Here is a 6,000-nt window from a genome sequence, read left to right on the forward strand (position 1 = left end):
GTTGATATCTTAATGCGATGAAGTCACAAAATATTCAGTATATATATATACATATATATTTTTCAAAATATGGGAAGTCCTCTTCCATGCATAATACACACAAAGTTCCAGTGTATAACTATATAAAAATATCGTTGCAAGGTGATCTCATATATCTAACCTTGTCTCAACGTTTTTCTGAAAATCTTTGTCATGCATAAGATAATCATTTACTAGATATAAGTTTAAAAGATGAAGTTACAAGATACTCCAATATACTTATATCTTTTTCAAATACTACTTGAACTACCACCGTTCAAGTTATAATTAGTTTCAAAAGTTCATCACACTGATGAGACTACAAGATAAGACTTGAATAGATTCAATCTTTGAAATATTTTGAAGGAAATGAAGTTATGATATACTTCATTAAGTCCCGATATATATATATACACCTATATATATACATACATTTCCTGAAAACCTCTGTCATGTAAAGTATGAAAAGAATTGCAATATCCAATAAATTTGGAAAGGAAAGAATTTTGGCATAAACCTGATATCTTGCTGATCAGGCAAAGATACCAATAAGTAACCTTTTCTACTAGTAGATGGACGAATTCCCCACTGGTCATCACCCTGGTCGCAATAGGACCTTATGCTGGACTGCCACTCAGCCACTTATGCATTTGATGGACTGCCACTGAGCCACTTACACTATCATGGACGCCCACTGAGCCCATGTTGCTTATGCCGACTCGATAGATGGACTTACTTCCTGAACGTTGGGTAAGTAATCAATTCATTTACCAAAACTGCAACCTTGTTGCGAATATAAAATACACCATAGAGCCGGATCCCTCAGGTTTTGAGCGAGTATTTAAATCCCCTTTTTAAAAGAAAGATCTTAAATATAAAAATGAGTTTTGGGATCCGCTCTAACTTTTAAAAATCATTTTGAAGACTCGAAAACACTTTAAAGAGTGTTTGGAGTAATGCTGATTTAATGAAGTAAATCAGTCCCAATATATTTAGAAAATGTCTAAATATTATTATTTAAATAATATTCCCATAAAGAATAATCTTTATACAAATAATTGAAGTAGAAGTTGTAAGACTCATACTTGAAATGAGTATTAAATAACCAAAGATATACTTATACGAAAGTAATATCTTTATTTGAATATCAAAAGTAAGTTTGATTATCGAACATTATTCTTAAATAAAATAAAGAATATTATTAAATAATAAGCGGAGTCATAATACCTCGAATGAATATTATAAATAATATTCATTAAATAAAATAAAGGAGTCAATACATCCTCAAATGACTATCCAATTAATAATCATTAAATAATATAAACTGAGTCATAAGCCCTCGAATGAATATTCGAAATAATATTCAATAATAAAATAAAGGAGTCATAAGTCCTCAGATGAATATTCGAAATAATATTCAATAATAAAATAAAGGAGTCATAAGTCCTCGGATGAATATTCGAAATAATATTCAATAATAAAAAAAGGAGTCATAAGTCCTCGGATGAATATTCGAAATAATATTCAATAATAAAATAAAGGAGTCATAAGTCCTCGGATGAATATTCGAAATAATATTCAATAATAATATAAAGGAGTCATAAGTCCTCGGATGAATATTCGAAATAATATTCAATAATAAAATAAAGTTAAAGTTATCGAATAAACCTTATTCGATTAATAGTTTTGAAAACTATAACCATATATATATAAAAATATATATATTATACTCGGGAACATCGACTCCCGGTTTAGAAATATGTTCACCTTTTGATCCCCTATACTAAGGGTAAATTCAAATACCGCTTATCTCTAGCATAGGTATTATGCAACTGTAAGCATTTTAACCAACAGATATATAATCCAAGAATATGAAACAGGCATGCATATATACCATATCACATGCTACAATATATCGCAAGAATTTGCTAATAACAAATATGCATTTATCGCAGGATCATGCATATACACATATACATCACAACAACAGTATAACGGGTAGAAAACTTGCCTGAGCGACTGGGGCTTACGAATGGCTCGGGACGAGTCTGGTAACCTATAAGCAACAAGTAAGTTGGAATTAAACCAAAGTCACTTGTAAATCTATACTCTAACCAACTCAGACTCTAACGCTCGTTTTGCGCTTACTGATTCTCTTAAGTCACTCGAGTACCCTCGGCTCCACCATTTTTAATAATTTAACCATTACGAGTTTTAAGGCGATTCCTTCGCGAGTGTCTTACCAACTGCCTATTACACCTTACATAAATGTTTCATACTTCAATTAGTCCTTTAAGGTCTTTAACCTATGTTTCAAAGTAAGGCGAGGGGTAAGGGTTCGTTCACGAAACGTCGTTACTTAAAACGGCCGTTTCTCTTAAACCGTTCATCGGAATCAAACGAACCACATATCAAAACGAAGCTCGTAACATGAACTATCTAAACATGGCAATGGTCAAAACCTAGCAGTGAGTTCAAGGGTTCTGATGTTAAGAACAAAAAAACAGTCTATGGTAAATCGGGCATTACGACGGCTATGTTTACGCGATTTCCCAAATTTATACCATTCCAAATCCACCACAATTCAACCCCAATTCACAACCCAATCAAAACTCCATCCAAACTACATCATAAGTAACAATTTATACTTATTCCCCACATGAACTAAAAGCATTACTTAGGTTCTTTAACTAATTATCAAGATTTACAACTCCAAAAATACCACCAAACCAACTAATCTCTACAAACTCAACCAAACTTTAAACAAACAAGCATCATGCTTCACATATACTATATCAAACATATTCATTCCTAATTACTCAAAACTAAAGCTATGGTTTGTAGTTTATACCTTCCTTGGAGAGTGGAGAATCAAGAGAATGGCTTGGAATCACCCTTAAAGTCCTTATCCAAGCTTAATCTAAACAAAACTTCAAGAACACAAATTTTAGTTCTTGAAAAACACTATTAACCATCTTCTTCCATGATTTATAGAAAAAGATTGGCTTGGAATTAGAAGCTTAAACTTATAGGAAGTATGTAACTATCCATGGGGAAGCTTAGATAAATACCTTGCTAAATAGTAAGTGGTGGAGCTTGGATCTTCATTTTGTTAAGAAAGAAGCTGAGAGCTTCATGAAGAAATGAAATATCTTTGTGTTTTGTGAGTTGTTTGCTTGGTTACTAGCTTTTGATTTTGGTAATTTACCTTTTTAACCATGAAATTTGTGTGGTTATTAATCAACCACACCTCCTTCCCTTATGTCATGCTTAGGTCATCCTCATGATGTCATCCTCCCCTCCTTGTCCTCTTCTCATTGGTTGGGTGACATCATCCTCTCTAATACCTTTGATTAACTTCCTAATTGTTTGCCTAATGACCGCTGATCTGTTATACGGTTCGCTTAACTTTCGTTTTCGTTTATCGTTTGAGGGATCATACCCGGGATCTTATTACTTAGGTTCCCTTAACCTTTCTCAATATATTGTATTCCTTTTATGATCCTCTCTTATAATCCTTTAATTTAAATCATTTTTATCCTGTTACCTTATACTCAATTCTTTCCGTATCTAGTGGATTTCCGGGAAAAATCAAAGTGTTCGGAATTGGATTCTGACGATCTTTACATACACTTATATGTCATATAGAGTGCCAATAAAATCTCAGAATATCCATAAAAGAACCCCTACCTAGTGTGGCATGAAAAGTTTTCTCATTCAGCAAAAACACTATTCATAAGGGTTTCAAAAAATTTCCAAAAATTGGGGTTATTACATTTAGCCTCAGTTATTGTTATTGTGACTGGCTGAGCTAGTTAGCTCACTCTTGCGAATCTTTTTGTATATTTTACAGTTGAAAAGGATATGGATAATAATGAAGTTCCTCAGTCCAAAGTTCGAGCTAGGGTTCCAGTTTGAGTTGGATCGAGCTAGCAGGACCTTCATACGGTAGAGAGACAGTAAGATTGTAAGAATAATTTTATTATCAGTTGTAAGTTAAATTAGTTAGGATTTGGTATGTTATAATAAAAGTTAAGGTTGTGGCTTGTTTTCATACTTTAACCTGTTGCGATCCGTGGTTATGTAAAGCAGGGTCATTGCAAATAGTATCTTATATACAGGTTTATACGTTGTGTATGTGTTTTGGACCCCAAACTTCTGACCCGGGTTTGGAGGGCGCCACAGACTTTCTCCTTTTCAGGATCAGAATACTCAGCTGGATCTTTAGGAGCATAATAAGCTGGTATGACCATGTCTCCATCTGTAGATTCCTCAACTCTTACCATAGGAATGAAGGGTCCATTCTTGAGAATCTGAACATAGAGTTGATTGGCCATATTGATAAACAACATCATTTTCTTTTTCCAAATAGTGTAGTTAGCTTTGTCAAAGGTAGGGATTTTAATGCTACTGATTTTTTGTGTATTCATTCTTCCAAGATCTTGATTTTGTTTTCTTTCAGATTTTGCTCTGATACCACTTGTTAGGTAATGAATCACACACAGGGGGGTGAATGTGTTTTTCTGATTTTAGGCTTTTCTTGAAAGATAATGGTTGAACAAAGTAAATTAGATCTTGTATAGAAAAGTGTTCATGCAGAAATTACACTTGCACAAAATAAAGAACACAGATCTTCAAAACTCACTTAATTTTTGTATTAAAAATTAATATGCTTTGCTACAAAATTTCTAAGCTCTTCGAAGTTAAAGAGCTCAGCTTCTTCTCGAGAGTGTTACAAGAATTTTTATCTAAATTGTTACTTCTAACTAGAGGAGCAGTGTTAACTTTATAGCTCAGTTGACTACTGGTTTACACAGTGGATAATAAACATGCTATTAGCTTTTCTAAACTGTCACTTGTCATTTCTATTAATAGAAAAGCAAATCTTCCATTTCTGGCTTAGCATATCTTTTGTATCCCGTGTTTACTTTAATCTTCATCTGTCAGTTAATCTTTATCATTGATCTTGCACACACTTCAAGCTGCTTTTCGTAGACTTGTCAATCCAGCTGTTGGATTATTTGTTGATTGTTTATCTTGGATATTAAACTGATCTATAATTCTGTACTTTGAGACTGTACTTCGAGATCTCCAGTTTGATTTATTTGAACACTTGATATCTCGATAAGTACAAAGGCTTATCGAGATCTCTAGTACTCCATAATGAGTTTGGCTTGTAAAGGTCTTCAGCTCATCGAGATCTCTAGTCTTCATAACTTTACTTGACTTGTAGATATCTCTGAGTTCTCGAATGGTTATAGACTTGTCGATAACTCTGAGTTCTCTAGTGAAAGAATGACTTGTCGATATCTTTTTGAGTTTTCGAGTAGCTTTCCTGAATTCTCTACTCCCGGTGGATATCGCTAATCCGTTGAGTAGATATTGCTCATCTATCGAGTAGATGTATAGCTTAACCATCGAGTAGATATTGCTCATCCGTCGAGTAGATGTTATTCATCCATCGAGTGGATATATAGCTCATCCGTCGAGTAGATATTGCTTATCCGTCGGTACTCTCTGGAGTTTGAATGACTTCTTGATAAGTCATTTTGAAGTTCTCGAATGACTTCTCTATAACATTAAATCGGTGACTTGTAGAGATCTTGACTTAGAACATTTTTCTCCAAACAGATTTATTCAACTCCAAGCTTCTTCAAAATTCTTCTGAGGCAAGATCTTCTTGATCTTCTTCCAGATAGAATCCTTAGGCTTGATACTATTTTAGGAAAAAGACTCCAGTCTGCTTCTTTGCATTTTTACAGACTTTAAGTGTTACAAGTACAGAATACAAATTTAGATAATAATACAACTAACTTAGGGTTGGCCCCAAGCTTAACTGATTACTGAAAATAACAATTCATTAATCTTCCACTCAGATCATAGATGCTAATGACATTGTTAGCTCCAGTAATCTTTGACATCATCTATTATATATTACAATAAGGACTATAGATGTTGACAGGAAAGTAAAAGAGCTTCGGA

Source organism: Apium graveolens, chromosome 10 (genome assembly GCF_009905375.1).
Source record: "Apium graveolens cultivar Ventura chromosome 10, ASM990537v1, whole genome shotgun sequence".
Classification (NCBI taxonomy): Eukaryota; Viridiplantae; Streptophyta; class Magnoliopsida; order Apiales; family Apiaceae; genus Apium; species Apium graveolens.